The 24,784-nt window shown below is 37.2% G+C and overlaps 2 protein-coding genes and 1 pseudogene across 3 annotated transcripts in view; 2 read left to right on the top strand and 1 right to left on the bottom strand.

The window, feature by feature from the left end:
• The window catches only part of AZI2 (5-azacytidine induced 2), a 40,987-nt gene extending 37,254 nt beyond the window's left edge, over nucleotides 1-3,733 (bottom strand). Inside the window, exon 1 of one of the 2 annotated variants that reach the window (XM_041733623.1) lies at nucleotides 3,236-3,733. The gene's annotated coding sequence lies outside the window, so the exon portion shown is untranslated. The remainder of the gene's footprint in view (nucleotides 1-3,235) is intronic. The other variant, XM_041733621.1, reaches the window with a different exon arrangement.
• Nucleotides 3,734-11,419: 7,686 nt separating this feature from the next.
• Nucleotides 11,420-11,971, top strand: LOC121478551 (annotated as a pseudogene).
• Nucleotides 11,972-12,201: 230 nt separating this feature from the next.
• ZCWPW2 (zinc finger CW-type and PWWP domain containing 2) overlaps nucleotides 12,202-24,784 on the top strand; it is a 109,177-nt gene continuing 96,594 nt past the window's right edge. Inside the window, exon 1 of the mRNA XM_041733626.1 lies at nucleotides 12,202-12,315. The gene's annotated coding sequence lies outside the window, so the exon portion shown is untranslated. The remainder of the gene's footprint in view (nucleotides 12,316-24,784) is intronic.

Below are 24,784 nucleotides of genomic sequence, written 5' to 3'. Positions count from 1 at the left end.
TGACGAAAGATGATTCTATAGCTCTTACCCTCAGGAAATTCCAAGGGCTTTGGGAGCTTAGGGCCAAGAACTGTGGATGAAAGCCAAGTATATATGAGAAATACATTATCTCAATGAAATATACATTTCTTATAAGTCACAATATTGCAATGATAATGGAGAAAGGGCACAATTTGCCAGGTAAGATGGGTAGAAGGGAGCAAGAGTAGTTTTCTAAGGGAGAGACAAAGAAAAGGAAGATTCAAACACTGCAAGAATTATTTTAGAAAATCTTAAACTTCAATCTTTACTACAATCAACATTAAGAGGACCCTGACTCGAGACATGCTATAGGCTTGTGAGATACTAGAAAACACAGAAATATGTTCTGACACCAGACAGGTCTTTCTTTTCCCCAGGAAAAAAATATGATTACCCTGTCATATTTCATCATCATAATATTTGCCATATTCATTCACCACTTACCATGTACCAGGCACTAGTGCTACCAAATGCAATTTCCAGCTTCACAGGTAGTTACTATTATACTAACTTATAAACAAAGCCTCAGAAGAAAATGAAGTACCTTACCTACAGCTATATAAATAATCAGTGGCAAAACTGAGATGTGAACCCAGGTAAGTTATCGTCTAGATTTGTGCTCTTAATACGACATTCTGAGAGGCAACACAACATGGATTCAGATTTTCTCCAATAAGAATCTGACCAGAGATTCAAAAACCCAGATTCTAGTCTATAATCTGCCACCTTGATTACTGCGTGGTTTACCTCTCCAGATCTAAATTTTCCCAACAAAATGACAGGGTTGAACTACATCACTAAGATGCCACCCTCCTAAATTGTAAAGGTAAAATTCAATGCAAATATAGAATGGCAACTTAGAAGGAATTCTAGGGTTGGAATTAAGGACTATTTAGTAGGCTCTTTCCTCTATTCTGCATTGCATCCTGAACTAAACCTCTTATTTTCATCATTGTTCTACCTCTGAAAAGCTAGAATATCCCTAATCTATTTCACAAGATCAGTCAAGATCCTGTGGGGCAAGGATTAAGTATTAATGGAGGCAAACAGACCAACACTTCCTTCTCTCTCTCTCTCTCTCTCTCTTCTTCTTCTTCTTTTTTTTTTTAAAGACTATATTTATTTTAGGTGAAGGGGTAGGGGTAGAGGGAGAGAATCCCAAGCAGACTCTTCACTGAGCATGGAGTCCAACTCAGGGCTTAATCTCAGAGCCCTGAGCTCATGACCTGAGCTGAAAACAAGTCTAGCTCAACTGACTGAGCCACCCAGGCACCCCCCACCCCCACTTTTAAAATATTTTATCTGTTTATTTTTAGAGAGAAAGAGCACCCAAGTGCACATGTGACAGGGAAGGAGGGGAGGGAGATGGGGGACAGAGAATCTCAAGCAGACTCCCGCTGAGCTTGGAGCCCTACACCGGGCTCAATCTCACAACCTTGATTATGACCTGAGCCTAGAGTCCAAAGCTTAACTAGCTGAGCCACCCAGATGCTCCTTTGCTCCCTATTTTTAATTAAATAATTACGGGCAGGAATGGCCTAACTAGTTTATAAAAAAAAAGAACAATCTAGTTACTTTTTCAAGATTCTGTTACTCCATCTATGTACTTCAGAACTCAAATGCCCTGTGTAATTCAGTGAATGTCCAAAATGTACTCAGTATCTGATATACAATATGAAAAACTCCATTCTCATTTCTGTAACTCTAAGTTATGTCACTAAACTGCAGTAGTCCAAAATAAGTGTTACGGCTAGGGAATCATAAAATTTTTTCAGGGTTAGAATATGTATGAAGAGCACTTTTTTCAACATTTTCATAAAGTAACCTATCTGAATGGAATGGAGCACTTACATACACTAAATGTTACTATTATTAGCAGTAATTACTCTCTAATAGAGATAAGAAAACTACCTTAATCCACAATGTAAATACAAGAAAGAAAAAATAAATTACATTGGTTCTATTCGTGGATTATGAAAAACGTCATCACATTTCATTTAATAATCGTAAAAAGCTCACTATAGGTAATTAATATTTACCGAGTGTTTATGATAGGTCAAGCAGCTTTTAGGGGAACTACCTATTTGTTTTTCATAACAATTCGTTAATTCTAAGACCTCTGGTGTGGGCAAGAATTTCCTGTTACCACAGGTGGATTGAAAGACAGGCAAAGGTTCAAAAGTGAGAAAGCCAGGACTGTAAAACTGTAAACCAGCCAGCTGACTCCAGAGCCAGCATGCTTTAGTGCCTTGGAGATATGAAGGAGAGATTTAGTCTCCGACCCAGTGTCAAGTGGGTAAACTGAAAAATTTGATCTTGAGTTAATGTTCTGACTTAATCCAGTGCATTTCCCATTACACCTTCCTGTTCTATTATAAACATTAAAATTTCCTAATGACCTTGTGAGTTTTGTACCATTCCTAATTTACAGTTGAAGTGGAGAGTGATCACAACAGGCTGGGAAACTAGATATGGCAAGTTTAGAGAATCAGCACTTAAATGCGTTGAGATCTTGAGCAATATCCTATCTAAAAATTCCATAGTAGGGGGGAAAAGGCTCCCATGTTTAAGAGGCACGGACCAATTCCAACCCTAGTACTTCACTGTCTTCCATCATCTTGGCGTATCTCCAACAACACAGGCTGGAGCAGTTTATATTTCAACTTCTATTACAGTTTTAGTGAATATTTTATTTCACTTTCGAGTATGTGAGTTCCTTATCTACAGGGACGAGAGTTCACCTACCGTGCACGTATGTAGTAGTCACTCAACAAATGATCGAAAATCATGCCGAATATACAGGTTACACACTGCAGAAACGACGACTACCTACTGTTAGCCTCGACAACAGACAAGAGGCTGATGTGCGCTGCCCCAGGCAGGACCGTCCTAGCCGCACGTCCCTCTTTCGTTTCCGATATAAATGCAATTTCAATGAATGAAACACAAGTAAAGGCGCCGCAGTAATTCAGAGTACGGGAAGACAATAACCGATAGGGAGAAACAGCGTGGAAGATCAAGTAGGGAGGGCCTGGAACAGCTAGCGTGCCAAGGTGACAGGAGTAAGGGACGCCCAGGGGTGGGCTGCGCCCTACGCAAAGGAGGGGACCCGGGCTTGCGAAGAAAATGACGTGTCTTCCCGAAACAGCAACGGCAGCAGGGGTTGGTCCTGGCACCGCCCGCACCCCTAGCCCGGCAGAAGCGAGTCACTCACCCCGAAGACAGGCTACGTAGGGCCGCCCCCAGGGCCGCCGAGTTTCGATTCCCCAGTGTTTGGAAACCGACCGAAAACAAACCGGGTCGCCAGGGGTCACCACGGGCTTCCGGTTTCCTCGAAGACACCGCCGCTTCCCCAGAGAAGGCAGACGCTCCGGGAACGCCGCGGAGGAATTCCCATTTCTTAAGCCTTGGCTGCGCCGCAACGGGCGCAGCCCGGCCCGTCCGCTGGGGCTCGGGAGGTTCTGGAAGGAGGCACAACCCAAAGCAGGAGAGGCCGAGCCGCTACCAAAGAAAGCCCGTTACCCAGCAACACGCGCGCGCCACCCGGGCGCTCCGGCGCCCGCCCCCTCAGCTTCCGCCCCGGCTGACAGCCGCGTCGCGTTCCGCGGAGGGGAAGCGTGGTCGAGGGGCGCCGCAAGGGCGGAGGAGCGGCGAACGGCCGGAAGTGGGGCTCCCTCCGTCCTTCGGCTGGGAGCCGAGACCGCGCGAGCAGACCGGAAGTCGGGCCGAAGGGAGCCGAGAGGGCGTTCCCGAAGCCGGGGCTTTGAGGGAAAGGGGGGTGGGGGGTGGCGGGGAGGAGAAGGGGGGCGCGGCGTACTACGTGTCCCGTGAGCCTCCGCGGCGGGGCGGGGCGGTGGCACGGCGACGCCCGGAGGCGGAGGCGGAGGCGGAGCTGGACTTGGGTAAGCATTTTACCCGCCGCTGTGGGGGTTAGTTTTCGGCCTTCCTCCAGCGAGTCCTTTGCGCTCGGCGTCCGCTTGGGGGTCCCCGAGCGTGTGTCGTGCGTGTTGGGTCTGCGCAGTAGCGCCCTTCCGTGTTTCTGTCTCTGCGGCCTCCCTGAGGCCCGCGGCTGGGGCGGCGGAAGGCAGGGGTTGGACCCCCACGTCCGTCTCCCGGGCGCCTCCGCGGAGCTGCGTGCCGGCGTTGGAAGCGCAGGCTCGGCCTATTACTTCCTCAAGGTCCCATAGTTCCTCAGCACAGTGCTCTTAAAAAAAAAAAAAAAATCTAATCCGTTGAGTTAGGGCAAAGCTCTGGGAGGTGGGGATGGTACGCGGCTGCCACAGCGTTGCTGCCGCCTCAGGTTATTCCTAGCTGAAGGCTCAGCCGCGGCGTCCCCGAGCGAACTCCTTACTGCCTTTGCTGGGCGCAGCCCGGTAGAACCCCTCGAGCTCTGGGGCTAGTTCTGGTTAAAGAGGAATAAATAAACCAGAAAATGGCAGTCGGAGACCGTTTCTCTTCATTAACCACCAATTAGCAACGGTGACGCCCCTCGCCGCCCCCTCACGTAGTTATTTTGTCACCTGGAGGCTTAAATAGGTGTCCTGTGGGGAGATGTGTTCCCAGCGCGTTTTAACTCGTCAGCCCACCAGTCCGCTCTGGTCAAAGAATGGACTTTGTTGTCGTCGTTGTTGTTGTTGACCTTTTCGGTTCAAGTAAAGTTCGCAACTATGAGGAACAACAACAAAAAGCCACACGCAACTTAAAGTTACGTCGTATTTTAAAAATAGTTTCAAATTTAAATATAATATCATTTGCTTTCAATGCATCCGGCAGGGGCATGGAAAAGAGCAGTGTTTTTAATATTTTGGATATGAATCATTAATTTTTTTTTTGCCTTGGTAATGCGCTTTGCGAATTTAAAGGCAGGCCGCCCGCCGAACTGGATGTTTTGGCTAGTAGAGTTTTGAGGAATATTCACAGAATCGGCCGAGGCACCTTAGATCATCAGAAATAAGATGATAATCTGGTTTCTAATTAGTAAGTGTGGAAATGTTTTCTGTTTTCTTTTTTCTTTTTTTTTTTTTTTTTTGTTTTCTGTTTTCAACCTTCATTCACAATTTAGAATAATTTTGAGGCTTGTCGAAAAATAAGGGAAATACACTTTTATCCTTCCTAAGGAGAAAATGGCTTAGCCCATTATTTTGAAGTTTATCTGATGCGAGTCTATTTTTATTTTAAAATACATGCCTCCTTACTATAATTATGAAAAAGGTGGGTCTTAGCAACAAAATTATCTTTGTGTTAAAATTATTTTCTCCCATACCTCCTCACACCTGGGCCCCCAGGAAAAAAATGCGCGCGCACACACACACACACACACACACACACACACACACACTAAAGGTTGCGAACTACCTGAAGTCATATCTGTATATCCAAAACTGTGTTTTCTGAAGCGACAGTCTTCAGGAGGGGAGGGGTCAATTAGGTATCCCTACTCCTTAACCTTAGAAGGTACGTGGAAGATTTCAGTACATACCCTTTACATAAATGATAGCTTAAGGGTGCTAATTCTCGGGTTGTCCACTTTCTTCCCTAAAATTGATCTGCCTCAGAGTGTGCTTGAATCAGACACATTTCTCCCTTCCTCTTTGGTAATTGTCCCTCTCCCACTCAACAAATAAAGCAATACCTTTAAACTGACCTAAATCTGTTTACAAAGTGAGTGATTCTAATGACTGGGTAGCTCATTCTTTTGCAAAAATGGCCGTTTCCAAGGGCCTTGAAAAATATTACAGGATTTAATTGAGTTGTCAGCTGACCATTAAAAATAATTTTTGATGACATACCTCTGTGATTTTTGTACATAGCTTAGTAATTTAAAAAAATGGTTACTATTATAACCAGAAATCCTTCTGCTCCCAAATATTGGAATGGAAGAATACAAAATAGAAGAACAACTTAACCTGTTTCTTTCTAGCAATGAATAGTATTCATCCTCGATACATGACCTAAGTGGGTGTTGGGGGGAGAAGATCCTATCTATTTCCTTATGAGATGCATTTTCAATAATGACTGACTTGATATTTTATAATGATCATAATTTGTAATATGTTATTTGATCAGTAGTAGTCTAGTAATGATAACAATACTAAGGAAAAATTTTAGAACTTATGTTCTCAGGAATTTTAAAATATTTCTTTGTTGTCATTAGAGGAAAATGTTATAGGATGGTCAGTTTAAAATATTTTCAAACACTAAGATGTTAGGATAAACTTGTGGGAAAGAAGTGAGGTAAAAATATGAACTCTAGGAGAAAAGGACTGATAATCAAGTTCCTAACTGTAAAAAGAGAGCTCGGTCATGTGCTTTATGATGAGATGAATAATAATGGGTATCAAATTACTATGGTATTTACATTTCATGTATAAAAGTGTTATGCTACTGTCTCTAGTAACTAGCTTTGTTCTGGACAATCTGTGTGCTTCTTAATAACTTTTTGACTTGAAATGCTTTGCATTCAATTAGCTTCTGACAGAGCTTTCATTTCTTAAAAAATAAAATGTGAATGTCATAGTTGTAAGCACAGTAACTAAGTGTAGTGATTTTCTTTTGAAAATATATAGGTGAAGAAAATTTTGATAGCCCTGGAAAGTCCTAAAGTAGAGAGAAGAAATATAAGGACAGCTAACAGAACAGCAACAGAGAAGCCAGAATGGAGTTAGTAGATTGTACAGAGAAAGAAAAAAGGCCCAGTGGAAGGAATCCTATACTCTTATTAAATGAAGTAAGAACAATTGTCCTCTGAGCCTTGACAGTATACCCTAGCTTTTGGGGATATCGATTCATTAATTTGTTGCGAAATTAACAAATACTTAGCACCTACCATATGCTAGACATTGTGTTAGGCATTGAAATGAAACAGGCAAAATGACTTTTTAATGTATAAAAAAGTAAAATCTATCACAGGGAAATCAGTCACATAGACAAAGACCTATGTGAAATTCAACAAAATGACAAGCAATTCCTTCCCATTAATTTTTTAATGATAATTTCTATATGTGCCTATGAAAAAAAATTTTTCCTACTTAAAATGGAGGAAGAAATAACTCTGAGGCTTTTACGTGTTCACTATAAAAACCAAGAAGAGACAAAGTCAAGTTTGTTGGAGGAAAGACATTTTATAAAGCTACCAAGTAAAATGAAAGGATGACATTAAGCTTCTCTAAGATCTGTAGAAAAAAATTAAGCTAGATTTTTAACATAGATTATGAAGTAAAGGAGAGGGAAATTTCCAAACCCATTACACAACCCATACAAGAGTGAAATTGTTGAATTTATAGTAGTTGCAAAGTTAAAGACATAATTTCCTAGTGTAGATTTTTAAATGGTCTATGAAGAGTACATTAATTCTTTAAAATACAAAAAATACATGTTTTTAATTCACTGAATAATCATTTAATCTATAATCATTTTATATCAATCCCTCGTGGCTTTAAAAAGCTCCTTCCTCTCATCCCATAGCCAGTCTGTTCCTGCTTTTATGGATTCTACTCCTTAGCTATCTTTCAAATTCTGTTTATAATCCCTACTGTTCTGCAGTCTCCTATTTGTACTATTTTAATAGTTCCTTCTAATTAGTTTTTTTTCTTTTTTTGGTTAGCTCATTCTTTATATGGATATCTAAATGATCTTTTCCCATTGTAAATATTACCATTACATTTCTCCTCTTAAACTGGTAAAATGACTCCTTAGCGTGTTTTAGAAAGCCATTCTTAAACTAGCCCAGCCTATTTTTCACCAGATCTTAGAAACATTGCCAGCTCAAGCACTGAAATTGGGTATCTTTGTTCATGTACAAAGGTAGCATTCAGCTGATACTGATTATGATCTTACATGCTTTTTTTTATCATTGATATTACTTAAAAATTTTTAAATTCTCAATTAATTGGGGAACCCTGGAAAGATTCTCCAACATCAATTTGAGAATTATGGCTCTACTTAATATTTGTCTTGGAATAGAATCACATTTTGGGACCCTGGATGACTCAGACCTTGATTTTGGCTCAGGTTGTGATCTCAGGGTCCTGAGTTGGATGGAGCCTTGCATCAGGCTTCATGCTGGGTATCGAGCCTGCTTAAGATTCTCTCCCTATGGGGATCCCTGGGTGGCTCAGCGGTTTGGCGCCTGCCTTTGGCCCACAGTGCGATCCTGGAGTCCCGGGATCGAGTCCCGCGTTGGGCTCCCTGCATGGATCCTGCTTCTCCCTCTGCCTGTGTCTCTGCCTCTCTCTCTCTCTCTATGTCTATCATGGATAAATAAATAAATCTTAAAAACAACAAAAAAAAAGATTCCCTGTGTCCCTCCTCTTCTGCTCTCTTTCTCTTCTTTCTTAAGGATTTATTTATTTGAGAGAGAGAACATAAGCAAGTGTGGAGAGGGGCAACAGGAGAGAATCCTCAGGCAAACACGCCCCCCGCACCCCTGAAGATCATGGTGCCGACAGGGGGCTCCATCTCACAACCCACAAGATCAAGACCTAACCTGAAACCAAGAGTTGAATGCCTAAACAGCTGAGCCACCCAGGCACCCCCTCCCCCAAAATAAACAAAGACCAAAAATTGAAATAACATTTAGAAGAGGATCTTGTATCATGGTATCAGAAAGATAATGGATATCCATGAAGATAATGGATATCATCAGAATATATCGAGTGACAATTTTTTGTTACTGCATCATAATTTTTTTAGAGTATGTAGCAGAAGGATATCATTATTTTGACACCAAGTGTTCCATAGTGAAATCAAAGCTGTTTTGTTCCCTTTGTGCCTAAAATTAAAAAAAAATTTTTTTTTCTCCAAAAATCATCCTAAACTAATACCAAAGTTCTTAGTTGTTCTTCTAAATCTTCATAATGAGTTGCATTGCTACTTGTATGTTATTGGTAGGAGTGATTAAGAAAAAATCTTATCTCATCCTACCAGTACTTTTTCTGGAATAATCCAAAGTTTCAATTTCAGTAAGTGTTTCTTTTGTTTCTGCATCAGGACAGTTTGATATATTTATTATCTCAAATGAACTAATACGTTTCAAATACCTATGTTAGATAATATAGAAGTTTAAAGATCAGAGATGAGGCAGAACTAGAAATACCTGGAAATACTTAACTCTACATTGAAGAAACCATTGATATGTTGAGCTTAATGACTGAGATGACTGCTCAAAACTAAGAGTTTTAGAAGCCAAGTTATCTCTTTATTATTTTTCAATTTTGATTTTTGGTACTGTTTAGATGAAAATGAAATAAGTACATCTACACCAGATCTTAAGTGGGGAACTTATTAGCAACAGAAATACGAATTAAATTATCAGTAACACTTACATTCATGAAAAGTGTAATTACTTTTTGACATTGAGTTTATCATTCACTAAGTACATCATTCACTAACATGGAATATTTAATGTTTTGGTCAATATTTTTTATAAAAGTTATGAAACATAGGCCAAAAAGTCTCAAGAGAATGAAAAAAAAATTTTTTTGGTCTATGCAACTAGGTAGAGGACAATTACAGTTTTCTAGATAGAGCAAGCTCACCTAAAAAAAAAAAAATACACATGTGGAGATCTTTTATTGAGGGGAAAAATATGGCTTGGGTTGAGGATAAAAAGAGGCCAGGGAAGAATCTGTGCATCTTGATATTAAGTAAATCAGCAGAATATTCCATAATCTTTGTTCTCTAAAAATAAAGCAACAACAAAAATCTTTAAAAGATTATAAATATCTTTCATTTTTATAAAAACTGAGACTTTTTTCAATTTTTTCAAAAGAAATATACAGCAATAAGGAAATTGTCAATTATAGAATATAGGATTAGTCATATTTATATGATGTGTTTATGAAATGTTCCTTTAGTTAAGTAGAGAAAGTGTGCCTTTTTCCGTACACAACTAGATTATGTCAGTCTCATGTCTCCTTTTTGCTGAAAAATATTAAAAATTTTAAATATTGGTAACACATAATCTTAATAATTTTGGTCATTTCTAATGATATCTTAATAAAAAGTACAGGAAAAATAGACTTGACATTCATTTTGTTGCTTTGCACACTGAAGGATGATATATTTAAAACCAAATATATCAGTATTACATTAAATATACACAGACTACTCAAACACTGTTGTATTGGTTTAAGAAAAAATGTACTCAAAATAAAAGATCTGTGAAAAATAGTAAAGGATGAAAAAAGTATTGATCATGAATAAACTAAGCTAAAGTAGAAGGTAACCTGATATAAAATATTAACATAAGACAAAGGAGACTTTCAGGAAAAAAAAAAAAGTGTTGCTTCCTCCTGAAGATAAAAAAAAGTCTGTGTGTGTCTCATAAAACAGCTTTACAGTATATGAAGCAAAACTAGATAGAAGAGATAAACACACAATAATGGATGACTTGATCTTACCTTCTTCACTAATTGATAGAATGAAAAGAGAAAAATACATTAAGGAAATAGATTATTGGAATCAAAATGATTAATATCACACCCACTAGAATGACTATAACCAGAAACAAAAAAAATGGAAAATATTTATCTTAAAATTAATATGGAATCCCTGTATCAAAAACAATTTGAGAAAGTGGAACAAACTGGAAGTTTCACATTTACTGACTTCAAAATGTGTCACAGAGGTACAGAATCAAAATAGTATGTCACTGACATAAAGACATATGTATGATATATGAATCAGTGGAAGAGAATAGAGGGCCGCCCTGCCAAAACCCTCATATAAGTGGTCAAATAATTTTCAGCAAAGATTCCAAGGCCATTCAATGGGAAAAGGGCAATTTTTTAACCAATGGTGTTGGTTTTGGGAAAACTGAATATCCAAATGTGAAACTATGAAGTCAGACCCTTACCTCACACCATGTACAAAAATTAAATGAAAATAGATCAAAGACTTAAAATATAAGAGCTAACACTGTAACAGTCTTAGAAGAAAAATAGGGGAAAGCTTCATGGTGTTGGATTTGGCAGTGAGTTTTTGGATATGACAACAAGCACAGGCAACAAAAGGAAAAATAGGTAAGTGAAGGTCTCTAAATCACTAATGCACAAAGTTAGCTAATGACTCCAATATTGGAAAAATAATGTGATCTTTACTTTGAATTTCATTAGAACTACCTAAATATATAATTGAGGAGTAGGGCAGCCTGGGTGCCTCAGCAGTTTAGCACTGCCTTCGGCCCAGGGCATGATCCTAGAGACCCGGGATTGAGTCCCATGTCAGGCTCCCTGCATGAAGCCTGCTTCTCCCTCTGCCTGTGTCTCTGTCTCTCTCTGTGTGTCTCTCATGAATAAATGAAATATTAAAATATATATAAAATATATTATGATTTTGTTTGATTTTTAATCAAACAATTAAAAAATAAATATAAATATATATATATATATATATACTGTTTGCGGAACTGACCTACACTCTGGCCACAGAGGAAGCTGAACGCATTGGCGTCGACCACGTGGCCCGAATGACAGCCACGGGGCAGCGGCGAGAACTCCACAGTGGCCGAACACCTGATAGCGCAACACAGTGTCATTAAGATGCTGCACAGCCGGGTCAAGCTCATCTTGGAATATGTCAAGGCCTCTGAAGCGGGAGAGGTCCCCTTTAACCGTGAGATCCTGCAGGAGGCCTATGCTCTGTGTCACTGCCTCCCTGTGCTCAGTACAGACAAGTTCAAGACACTTTTACGATCAATGCAATGACGTGGGACTCATGGCCTACCTTGGCACCATCACCAAAACCTGCAACACCATGAACCAGTTTGTGAACAAGTTCAACGTCCTCTATGACTGACAAGGCATCGACAGGGGGATGCGGGGGCTCTTCTTCTGAGAGGGTACTTGAAGGGACCATGCACAGGTTGAACAGTGGTCCCACAGGGGAGGGGCATCACACTCCCTTTAGAGAAACCTCCTATTGATAATAAAAAGGAAGCAGCCCCTCAGCACCCCTAAAAAAAAAAACTGGGTATGAGCTTTAGTCAAAAGAAATGGAGCCCAGGAAGCTTCAGCACAGAATACATTAGAGAGGAGTCCACAATGGAGATGAGAATCAATCTTCCTAGAAAGATGATGGCAAGGCTGTGAAGGCCCTAAATGTAAGATGGAGGGTGAATATGAGATTTTTGGAAGTCTTTTATGAAACTAATGTGCCTTGTTGTCTTTTCCATTTCATCATGCAGAAAAACAGGGAGCTGAGAGTCTCCTCTGAGGCCAGAAGAAGAAAGGACTTATCTAAAGAAATTGAAAATTGAACGAACTGGAAAAATCCTCTAGCTTGTTTCTTTCCAGGGTAAGAATTCCAACTTATGCCTATTCTCACCGTGTCATGTTTACTTTGTGAATTTAGATGTGATCTGTTGAAGAAGCATGCTCTCATGCTTTTACATCATGCAGTTTAAAATTACTTCAATTTTCACATTCTCATTTTAAAACTCTTTAGTGATTCATTTTCTCAATATTTGTGTAGTGATTCTTGAAACAGTAATTATGTATGTGCTCACTAGCACCCAGAGTAAAAAAGCCGTCACTCTTTATTAAGTTATGACACTTATTTCTAAAATGAGGAACATAATGACAATGTATAAATCATTTCGAATGACAAGTTGAAATTCTCTAATTAGACTAGCTTGAGATTCTATTCTTGTGTCTTATGATTTAAGGGAAGTGGTGAACTTAAAGATCGTTCTTCCACAACATTAGTGGAACAAAATTTTACCTTTACATAAATCAACTATATGACTTCCATGGCAAATAGCTTAAAGTCATTGAAAATGAGCACATGTAAGGAGAAATAACCAAGCCCACCAGAAATCAATGCTCTCTTTGTTCAACCTACAGATAGAATTCTAATCCATTTATATTGCTATTGTGTTTGGTAGACTGTCTGAAGAACTTAATTGTAATTATCGTTGGATCTGTTGTTTCAATATACTGAATAAGTCTCAATATACTGAATAAACTAGGATATTTTTAACCAATAAAGACTTAAATCATATAGATCGATTATTAAGATTTGAAGTTAGCATTTAGCACAATTTATCAGATTTCTAATTATTTGTTAACTATTTCCTTAAAAACTTTTAAAGCTAAAGCATATAGTTGCTGTAAAAGATAGCAGTTTTTAATTATGCCAAAAGCTATTTCTTTCCATTCAACTTTGATTTCTGATTTTGGATGAAATTCATTAGTTATCTTAATATTAAAACAAAAGAAAAAAGAAAGAATAGCTTTTAAGCATCTTGAAGTATTTATTCAGCCAGAATCTATCCAGAAATATCTGCATAAGCTAGTACATGAATAATAAAGCTAAATTACAATTTTGAACAGATAATAGGCTCTTAAATTTCTGTTGAATCAAGTATAATCTAAGGTTGACTATAGGCACAAATTTGTTAATTAGGTAAATGAATGAACAGTGATTGTTTACATCACAGGGAAGATTAAAGATAAATGTGGGACACCTGGGTGGCTCAGTCTGACTCTTGGTTTTGGCTCAGGGTCCTGAGATCCAGCTCCACCTGGAGCTCTATGCTGGGGGATCAAGCCCGTTTAAAATTCTCCCTCTGCCCCCACCATTGCTTATGTGTGTGAGGACTCATGCACATTCTCTCTCTCTCAAATAAATAAACAAACAAATAAATCTACTTTAAAGTTTAGAAGCAAACTAAATTGAGTACTTGAGAAAAATCATTATGGAAAGATGAAATAATTAGAATACATTCATTCTGCTTTGGTTTCTGCATATTTTAAATTTCTATCTAACTATAAATAGACGTTGCTTAAAAGCAGTGTAGAAAGGAAATCAAACATTTATTATATGTCTTCCGTGTATCAGATACTGAAATGCGTTTTTATATGTTGTTTCATTTTATCACTAAAACCATCCTATGAATTAAGTATTATTATGATCAATACATACAGATGTAAAATGATGCTCAGACTTAACTTACTTGCCTTAATTTAAAAATCTCAGGAAATGGAGCCAGAATTTAAGTCTAGAGCTATAGAAAATATTCAGTTGATACACACATCCATCCTGGTTGTTAAATGTTTGAATATCAGTGCTGCTTGGGCCAGTCTTAATTCTGAAGTTCATATTATTTCCATTATTTTATAGTACTCTAAATATTCAGTGCTTTTCTTTCACAGGAACTTTTTTAGATGTTGGGATACAGTGGTTAACAAGATTATATGAACCTTGCCCTAAGTGGCTTTTCATTATCTTGTAGAGGACTTCAAATTATAATACAATGTATTAAGTGATATGCTAGGGAATTGAGAGTTCTGAGGGCACATCATAAGAGCTTTGACCCCTGCTTACCATTTTTCAGGTTGGTTTAGACATCACCTAAACCTAGCCTAACCCCCTTTACCTGAAACCCTTAGTGTGCCACATGTATTTGTCTCCTACACTTAACATTACTTGAGGAGGGGGTTTTTGTCTTTGCCTGAGCATTATGCCTGGCTCATAGCAAACTCTCAAGAACTAGTTTAGAACCAACAACAAAAGAATGGCTCAGGGTCTGAAACTCTAGCAAATAAGTTAGAGAGCAGTCTTAGATAATATTTTAGGTATTGTGATGACAAGTGATGGAGATTTCCGCATAAAATAGGAGGCAAGTTTATGTTTTGAGAATGAGGAAATGGGGAAGGATTTATTCATAAAGGTTTACAGTAATCACTGTACAGATGCAAGAGAAAGAATACATAGAAAGGATAGCCTTGAAGATGTACTAACAGCTCCACTGAGGTTGGAGTCTTTGGATTTGTAGTGGTACCAATAAGCATGACTATATAATTTCCTCTAAGAATCAACAGCTCAGATGCAGGAAATAAGGGATCAAGCTATTTCTCTTGTTAGGAATGCCCTTGGCCTCAAGTAATTGGAAAGATAAATAGTAGTTTGAACAAAATTACTTTCTCGACTTTCATCTTAATTTCAGTTCCACATGCTCCAATGAGGATTTCATCTGTACCTCTGACCTTATGTTCATCAATCATCAATGACTTCCATGTTTAAATCCAGTATCATTTTCTCTGTTCTCCTTACTCAAATCCTAAGCAATATCTAACTCAATTAACTGTTCTGTCTCTCTGGAAACATAAGAGTTGTCAACTTTGATCCAGTTACTGAAGCTGAAAACTTAATAGTCAATTTTGATCACTACATTATTCTCTACACAAAATACATCAGTGAGTTCTACCTATTTTACCTCTAAGACATATGGAATCAGTCCTATTTTCTGAGAGCCCTATTTCTACCCAAAACCAAAACATCATATCTTTTTTCAAATCTATTCTTTTTACTGTAATATAATATATTTTTAAGATATATTCTTTGTTGAATTGTACCATTCATACAAAAACGTGTAAAAATTTTAGATGAACAGCTCACAAATTATCTCAAAGTAAGAGCACTTGTATTACCACATTTAGGGAAATGATGAATCTCTTCTTCTTACTCATTATCTGTCATGGTTATTAAGACCCTTGAAGAACATTGCCTGCTCCAGAGAAACTACCTCATGGCCACTCTCAATCACTAGATCCCTTTGATCCAAGTTAACTACTACCTTAACTTAATAATAAATTTGTAATAACTCAATCACGTAGTCTTGTCACGAAGTATTTGTTAACAATTTTCGAATTGAGGTTTTGCCAAGGTTCTGATCTTTCAGATCTTTACTACTAAAATATTAATCAGGACACACTTTGCCTCTTAGTGTAGATACCTTGAAGGAGAAAGTAATTCCTAAACATACAAGGAGGTAACTTGTCTATGTTGCATCTTGTGTTTCTTCCCTCTGTATTCATATTCAATAACATATTTCATTTATCTGAGACTTCTAAGTCAGATCCAAAGCTCCTCTTTGGGAAATCTGGCATCTTTTACTATAGGGATCTTCTATGAATAGTACCAAAATATTACCATATAATAACTGATATACTCTTAATATGTTAAACTAGCTGGAAAATAAAATGTGCAGTTCTTCAAGAGGCACAAAACAAAGGCTAATGCTGCTTGGGTGTCATTTCCTAGAAGCCTCACCATGAGATGCAAACTGTTAACTTTTGTTTGTCTTATGTGACCAATGATTTCACTGAAAACCTGCACAATTCAGTTTCAGCTATGGATTCAGTTGACCTTTGTGAAGTATTTACCTATGTAGATTGGGCATTTGACTTGTTTTAACCTATTAGGATTTTTTTTTTTTGTTTGGTTTTATATTAAAGAAAAATTGTGGAGGAAAATTGGTGTGTATGAATGCTGAGTTGGTTGGTTTTTTGGGTGGTTTCTTTTAGTCAGGCTTTCTGTACATTGAGATGTTAGGTGATTAATGAATCCTGAATGTAAAACTCTTCAATTCTAAAATTGCCGATAAAGCCTTTCTCATTTGAGCCCAAGCCAAAGTGCTCTCATTGCTGGTTTTCCTAAAGTCCGGGGATGGGGGGGGGGGTGGGAACCCACCAGTTCACACTTTTTATAATGAGGGAAGAACATTTTAGCTATCTTATAAAAATGTGATTCAGTGTCTGTCTTTATAAAAGTGGGTTTTAAAAATTGGATAGTACAAATAATAGCAGTGAACCACTTTTATGGGTATCCTATAATTTTGTAATTATTAATCTAAAATTAAAATTCTGTAATTCTTTCTTTCAGAAGCACCTACACAGTACGTGCCACCCTGTATACAAACTAAATAGTGAGTTGGATGGGCTCTTCTGTAGCCTTTGAATAAGATCTTAGCTATTAACATGTCTCTCCCAGGTTGTATTTGAATTTTATTTTGTGCATTTTTGCTGGTATTGGTGGCATAGGAAATACTATAATATAGATTATCGCTACTAATGTATTTATTAATAGACCCAACCAGTCTTCTTTTTCTCCTTCTAACTCTTTGTTCGTGGAATGTACTATATATAGACATAGACTTCGTTTTAATATATTTAAAATCACAAATTTGTTTTATACTTTTTATGTTGTTGAGAGTGATAATTAGGCTTGTATTAGCATATTAAATAAATTTAGTCTTTTATAAAATTTAAAACACAGTATAAACAGAAAAGCAGACTTAAAGCTTCCCTGCTTTTCTAAAGCTCTTCTACTGAGTACGTTCACTCCCCCATACAACATGCATTCTAAATATTAGTCCATATGTTTATATATTGAAATATTTTACCTCTGTCTCTTTCTTTTCTTTGAACTTATTTTATGGTTTCAATTTTTTTGAATTTTAGTTCCATAGAAGATTTAATCTCACTGTGTTCAATCAAGTTTATTAATCTTTTATGACTTTAGTGTCATACATACAAACACATTTATACTTAATTATATATATTATTTTCTAATTTTATTATTTTTTATATTGGTATTTAGTCAAGTCTGGAATTTATTTTTATAAATGGTACTAGGTTGAGATGGAACTTTGTTGTAAAAATTATGAATGTTGAATTTCTCACATGCTTTGGGACAGCAAATATGATTATATGGTTTTCCTTATATAATTTGTAGTGTGACATGTCATTGTAATCATTGTAAACATTGTAGGTGGCCAAACAGCACATATACTGGTATATGCCAGATCTGCCGGGGGAGTATTTGCTGGGGAAAGCTTAAAGGAATAGGGGTCAGTACCTCAGTGGAGAGTCACCAGTGCCTCATTCCATTCTACAGCAGAGCATAGCAATCTATGTGGGCCATGTGACAGATTCCATTAGAGGGACCTTGACCATTGGAACTGTGAACTTCTAATGAGTAATTAGAGAAATACCAGCTCCTCCCTTGGCATGATCAGGAACCAGAATATAGTAGTAATATGATGCAGTTGAACTTTGATTTTAGCACTATCCTGACAGCCTGCATTCAAGATTGATGAGAAGTCCCAGCCCAACTGAAATCTAAGGCTTCTGGTTATAAATATAAGATACTACAAGTTAGGGGCACCTGGGTGGCTCAGTTGGTTGAGCATCCAATTCTTGATTTCAACTCAGGTTATGATTTCAGGGTACTAAGATTAAGCCCCACATTGGGCTCCATGCTCAGCAGGAAGTCTGCTTGAGGTTTTCCTCTCCCTGTCTCCCTCTGCCCCTTCTCCTGTACACACATACTCTCTCTCATAAATTAATCTTAAAAAAAAAAAAAGATGCTGAAAACAGGATTGCCATGCCAGTAGGCCACAGCAGTATACATGATTGATTGTGTTAACACCAGCCCCTTCCCTGACATGAGAATCATTGGAAGTAGCAATGGGGTCCAAACATTATTGCTGACCAATATTGATTTCCTTAATGCCCTGGGCTATAGCCAGTTTCTGAGAGGTTTTGTAAGATACCACATTTGTGGTAGGCCAGCTTGCAGGGAACCATTCAAGCAACTAATTAACTTTTACTTCTCAATGCCTATTTGGCCATGATCAGTCTTTTTCTTATTATTCTAATAAATGGGGCTTACTTTACAGATCTGATCTGCTTTAGCCAGAATTTTCTTAATCTACTTTCCTAAATGAAATTAACATAGTTTTTCTTTTCTTACACTCTTTCTATATGACTTTTTAAATTTCCTTTTGAGTTAAAAATATTCAAGGTGTCCTCTAGGAGCTTGTACATGTTTTTAAGATTCTTTAGTTATGTTTCTCATACAATTTATTTCTGCATTTTCTCTTGTTCAAGAACTAGCTTTTGTTTCAGATTATTATTGACTAAAGTTTGTGTGTACCCCCCAAATTCAGATGTGGGAGCCCTAGGCCCCAAGGTCTCTGTATTTGAAGATGGGGCCTCTAAGGAATTAATAAAGAGAGATGAGGCCCTAAAAGTAGGAGCCTGATCTGATAGGATTAGTATCCATATAAGAAAAGACACCAAAAATCTCATTCTCCCTCTCCTTGTGCATGCCCTGAGGAAAGGCTACAGGAGAAAGAGGGCATAGTGGGAAGATACCCATCTATAAGCCAAAGACTTCCAGCCTGCAAAACTGTGAGAAATAAATTTGTTTTCTGTTGTTTAAGACTGTTATGTAAACGGCGCCTGGGTGGCTCAGTTAGAAGCATCCAGCTCTTGATGTTTGTCTCAGGTCATGATCTCAGCGTCTTGAGGCCGAGCCCTGTGTCAGGCTCCATGCCTAGATTCTGTCTCTTCCTCTTCCTCCGCCCCTCCCCACTGCTCGCTCACTCCCTCTCTCAAAAAAAAAAAAAAAAAAAAAAAAAAAAGTTATTTAAACCATCTAGTCTATGGTATTTTTTTTAATGGAAGTCTATCTTGATCAGCTCTATTAGTTCTTTGGTTTTTGTTTTATTTTCTTGCTTGTTTCCTGGTTTATTAATTTCTCCTATACATCATTTTTTGTTTGGGTTGCATTCTGTGAAAAATCCTTATTAGTTCAATCTTGTAGCTTACGGATTTTTTTAACCATCTTGATAGTATAGATTGATTTTTTAAATTTCAGTGGTCAGATTGTAAATCTCCATGATATTCTATTGGTTCTTTTTAAAAAATGAATATTCTTCCACATCTTTCTAAAGTTATTAAATATTTTAAAATGCTCTCCTTTTCACTTTATTAAACTAATGTTTTATAGGTATTGAGTTCTTCCTTTTGTTGGGCTTGTTTCCTCTCTTTCATTATTGGCTTTTCCCTTTGATTATTAAGATTGAGTCCTCAACTGTGTATTTGAGGTTATGAACTGTCTGTTTACTTAAGCTTTTTTTTAAAATAAATTTATTTTTATTGGTGTTCAATTTACCAACATACAGAATAACACCCAGTGCTCATCCCGTCAAGTGCCCCCCTCAGTGCCCGTCACCCATTCACCCCCACCCCCTGCCCTCCTCCCCTTCCACCACCTCTAGTACTTAAGCTTTTCTCCATATATGGAAGGAGAAGTGGTGGGATAAAACTTCTGACCAGAGTGTGCCAGTAGCTGCTTTTGGGTAGTTACGACTTAGCCTCCTAAATTTTCTGTTTTACTCCCCCTCCCCCCGGCCCCCCGGCATTGACTCTCTCTGTTCTATGTGACAACAGATATCTTCGTTGCTTCCTGACTGGCCCAAAAAGCGATGACCCTGTAGTGTTCTACTTTAGTACTCTAACCAATCACTCTCTTGGTTGTCCCAGATCCCACCTATGTTCATTATCTGACATTTGTAGTGTTAACACACCCTTGGACCAACATCCATCTTTGTAGGAGTTTTCTTCTGTGCATGTTTTGGCTGTGGCTTCCTTTTCTATTTTCCCATCTATTTTCTCTCATGGAAGGATTCTTCATAGTGTCTGAAGATATGAGGATACTACTTTTGATTGTTCTATTTTTATTATTTTAGGAGATATGGCGATATCCTCTTTTGTAATTTTCAGGCCCTTGGGGTCGGATGAAAAGGCTAAGCATATATTCAGTCTTCCTTCTTGAACCAGTGAACAAGATAGCTACTATTTTTAAAAATTGTTTATTTTGATATAATTTTATACGTAAAGAAAAGTTTCATGAAGGAGAAAGAATTTCCAGTTACTTTATACTCAGCTTTCCCAAATATTCCTAAATGTTAATATTTGGAAATAATAATTGGGGAATATATATCAAATATATATTTGAGAATATATATTGAATCATTTAGGAATAAGTTATAGTGATATCACTGAAAATGGCAAAAGAAAAAACTCTAAAAAAAATGTCCCTCCACTAAAGTAATGTTTAAACTGTCAAAAACTGTTAGAATAGTATTTTTGAAAATACAGACTCTAATTTTAGAATCTCATAAAAAGTGGACAATACCTAGAAGAATGCTTAATAAAGAAAGAAGCTGCCAATTTCAGTAAGCAAGCCATGTGACATTTTTAATTACCTACTGTATTAGGGTTCTCCAGAGATGTAGAACCGCCATATATATATATATATATTCTAAGGAACTGGCTCATGTTACTGTGGAGAGTTGGTAAATCCACAATCTGAGGGGATAAGCCAGTGGATTAGAGACTCAAAAAAGAGTTGCGTTTCAAGTCCAAAGTCTGCTGGAAAAATTCCTTCTTGCTTGGGGCAAGCCTTGCTTGGATCAGCCTTCAGCTGATCAGATGAGGCCCACCCATGTTATGCTTTACTTCACCATCAATTTAAATGTTAATCTCATCCAAAAAACATCTTCACAGAAACACCCAGAGTAATATTTAACCAAACATTTGGGTACCCTGGCCCAGCCAAGTTGATACATAAAACTGTCACACCCACGACTGTCCCCCATTTCCCAGCTTACAGGTAGCAGTGGGGATAGCACCTTGCATTCCTGATGCAGCTTTCTGGTGCCAGAAGGGTTGACCACACACACCAAAGAATACAGCCTTTCAAAGAGTAAGTTACAGACATGAGCCCTCTCTATCCCTTGATACTTCAGTGTGCATTTCCAAAAACAAGGAATTGTTTTTATTACATGACCGTAACATAGTTTCAAAATCAACAACTTAGCTTTGATGAAATACTATTACTATATGGGTACATTTTAAAGACTCTTGTTACATATTGCAAAATTTCACTCTCAAAGTTTGTACCAATTTACACTTTTGTCAGTAGAGTATGGTAATTTCCAGTAATTCTTTATCATTTTAAAATTGTGGATTTCTATGGTTTTAAACTTTGCTGAATTGATATGTACCTCTTCAGATTCATTCCAGTAGAGCCCCTATGTCTTTTTTTTTTTAATATAGATCTCATCTCCCTCTGTATTTTGATTTTTCTTTTTCTTCATGAAATCTTCCTAAGAATAAAAAATAAAACACAAACTCCAACTGTGGGAGTATTCTAAACTTCACTGTTCCTAGTACAAAAGCATTTTTATCTATTACTGTTCTCTATTATATACACTTATTTTTTAAAGCCATTAATCTTTACAACCTCTCTATGACAATAATTTTGGAGATAAAATCATCAGAGGTTAAATGACTTTCCCAAAGTTAATACAACCAGTAATTGGTAGACTTCGGACTTTTCTTAGACTCTCTGACTTTAGAGCTGATACCACATTGAACTGGTTAGGTGGGAAGGACAGTGACAAACTCTATCAACATTTGCCAAAGGGAATTCATATCTGCTACATTTAATTGTCTTGAAGATAGTGATAAAAGCATCTTTTGTGAGAAATGATACAAGGTATCAGATTGAAGGCTCTGGATGAGGATCAAAAATGAGGAGTGCTGGATGTTAATGATTGACAAGAAATGTAACTTTTAGTGTAATATGATTGCCAGGTTAAGGAAGATTATGTATGAACTGAAGACAGAATAATGGTGAACACCTATAAAGCAAGTAAGGCTTAGCAAGTGTTCAGAGCAGGCGAGACTTAATAACACAGATGTGATGGAAGGGGTCTAATGAAATTTGGACTCTGATAAATCGTTAAAAAGAACAAAGCACAGGAGCTAATAATACAGCTGGAGGAATAAAGAATTATTGAGGAAGAAAAACCAGAATGCAGAAATCAAGAAACACTAAAGCAGGACAACTTTTAGAAATCTGGCCTTATTCTCCTTACATTACAGATAAGAACACTGAGGCCCTCTTGAGATTACAGAGCTAACAAAGTTGCATAACAAAGATTAGAAACTACATTTTTGATGCCAGGTCCTGATTATCTTCTAGTGCCTCTTGAATATTATGAAATTATAATCCATAACATTAAAATTATCTTATTACTTCAAATTCTCATTGGAAATAGATTCAGTATTGCAGTCTTATAATCAGTGGTTACAGTGAGATATTATCCAGAAAATATAAGTGATGAAAATTGAAATTATGTTACTAAAATGCCTTAAGTCTAAAGACCTTGATACCGATATTATTACTTTTCTCCAACCCAAAAGAGTGGCATCATCTGGAGTAGTTTGTGGTTAAAAATGGAAACACTTCCTATACAACAGTTTTGGAAAACAAAAGAATAATGACAACTTTTTTCATTTGGAAGAACAATCATTATTTTTCTCATTCACATACAAACAATAAAAACAATTTCTGTTACAAGCCGTCATTTATCTTCATTCTTATTCCGTATGTATTTTTTCACAGTGTCTCATTAAATTCTCATATTGTTCAGAACTCCTTGGATATGTTGTAATTTTACCATCTGGGATTCATCAGTCACAAAATACATATACATTGTAATAAAAATGGATGCTTCACAAGGGTTCATATTGGCTATAGTCCATCTTAAAGGCCTTTGTTCTGTTAAACAATAGAACTGTGTAATATTTCAATTCAAGAACAGTTGATCTTATGTCTTAATTTTTTCAGACTCTACTATAACATTCTAAAATAACGTTCATGGAATACACAAATCTTTGGAGAATCTATGTCAAATCTATGTGGACTTTTCTGATTTTCTTTTAACTTACAAATTTTACTTTAATGCTACAAATACCTATAATAGTAATTATGCTGCATACAGTTGTTTAGAACTGTTTATTGGGGTTCTGCAGACCTCGGTGGTCCCTTTAATTTAATAATTTAATTTAATTTAATTAGTAATGCATTGCAATGTATTATTACAAATAAAAAATTGCTCACTAATCTCTTTCCCATCTGTTAGCCAGTTCCAGATGCTCCTCAGAAATATAGATGACATTGAGCAAAATTAGGGAAATGCTAGGAAAAATTCCTGCATGTAAATTATTTAGGTATTTGGGTGGGGATCAGAAAACAGTGTTTCCATCATCAACTCCTTCACTGCAGGAGATAAAAAATAATGTGTCTGCCCTCAGAGAGCTCACAATTTAATGATGGGAAGTATGCAGTAACACTCTGATATGAACCAGGATGCTATAAATGCCAGAAGTTAAGGAAAACCCAGCAGGGAGAAATTGCAGCTGGTTGGGGATATCTAGAAAGACTTCTTGAAAGAGATGGTATCTAAAGTGGATCTTGAAAGTTGGCACTTTACAGATGAAGGTAAAGAGGATAACATGAACAAAGGTATGGAGGCAGACACATTTGGTATGTTTGGAAAATATAAAATAATGTAAGTTGGTGCAGTTTGAAAGGCTAATAGAAGTAATACTAGCAACCATTTAATGAGCACCTACTGTGTGCTCTGCTTCTTCCTACATATCCTATATGCATTATTTTTTTAACTTTAAGAACACTATGAGGCAACTGCTAAGTATTATTATTATTACCAATTTTTAAATGAAAAGATATTAAATGATTTGCCCAAAGTTAAACAGCTTTTAAGGTGATGGTCTTAGCTCTTAATCTAGGTCTGACCGGTAGTGGTAAAGTCTATACTCTCAACCACTATAATACAAAGTTATATTGTGGAGATTTCAGATATAAAGTGAGGACTTTATTTCCAATTATGTTAGCAATGGAAAACAATAAATATTTTTTTCAGCAAGAGAACCGATTATTAGGAGTTTCTAAGATTAACCTATTATCAGTGAGTTGAATAAATGTGAGGAGAGAGAGAAAGTAGACTGGCTGGTGGTAGGCTTCTTAGAGCAATCTGAGTGAGCTAATGAACTGAGCTGAGTTTAGGGGACTGAAAAGGTGGGAACATAACACAGTGATTCTTTAAAGTGTTTAAGTTGTAACAAAATGACAGATATTTAAATGGAGGGGAGGAGGAAGTAGACGTTTCAAAGGTAACCTTGGGTGAAATTCAAGCCTAAGTAGCAATAATGGGGAAGAGAAACTTCTGAAGGAAAAGAAAACTCAATTTGCCCCAGGTTGAGGGTGCCTGAGAAGCATCCAAGCGACAGTGTCAAAATTACTTGGAATGTAGGTGGGA

This window comes from Vulpes lagopus, chromosome 19 (assembly GCF_018345385.1).
Source record: "Vulpes lagopus strain Blue_001 chromosome 19, ASM1834538v1, whole genome shotgun sequence".
Taxonomy (NCBI): Eukaryota; Metazoa; Chordata; class Mammalia; order Carnivora; family Canidae; genus Vulpes; species Vulpes lagopus.
Note: the sequence above shows the minus strand (reverse complement) of the source record. Positions and strands in the feature narration are given on the sequence as shown.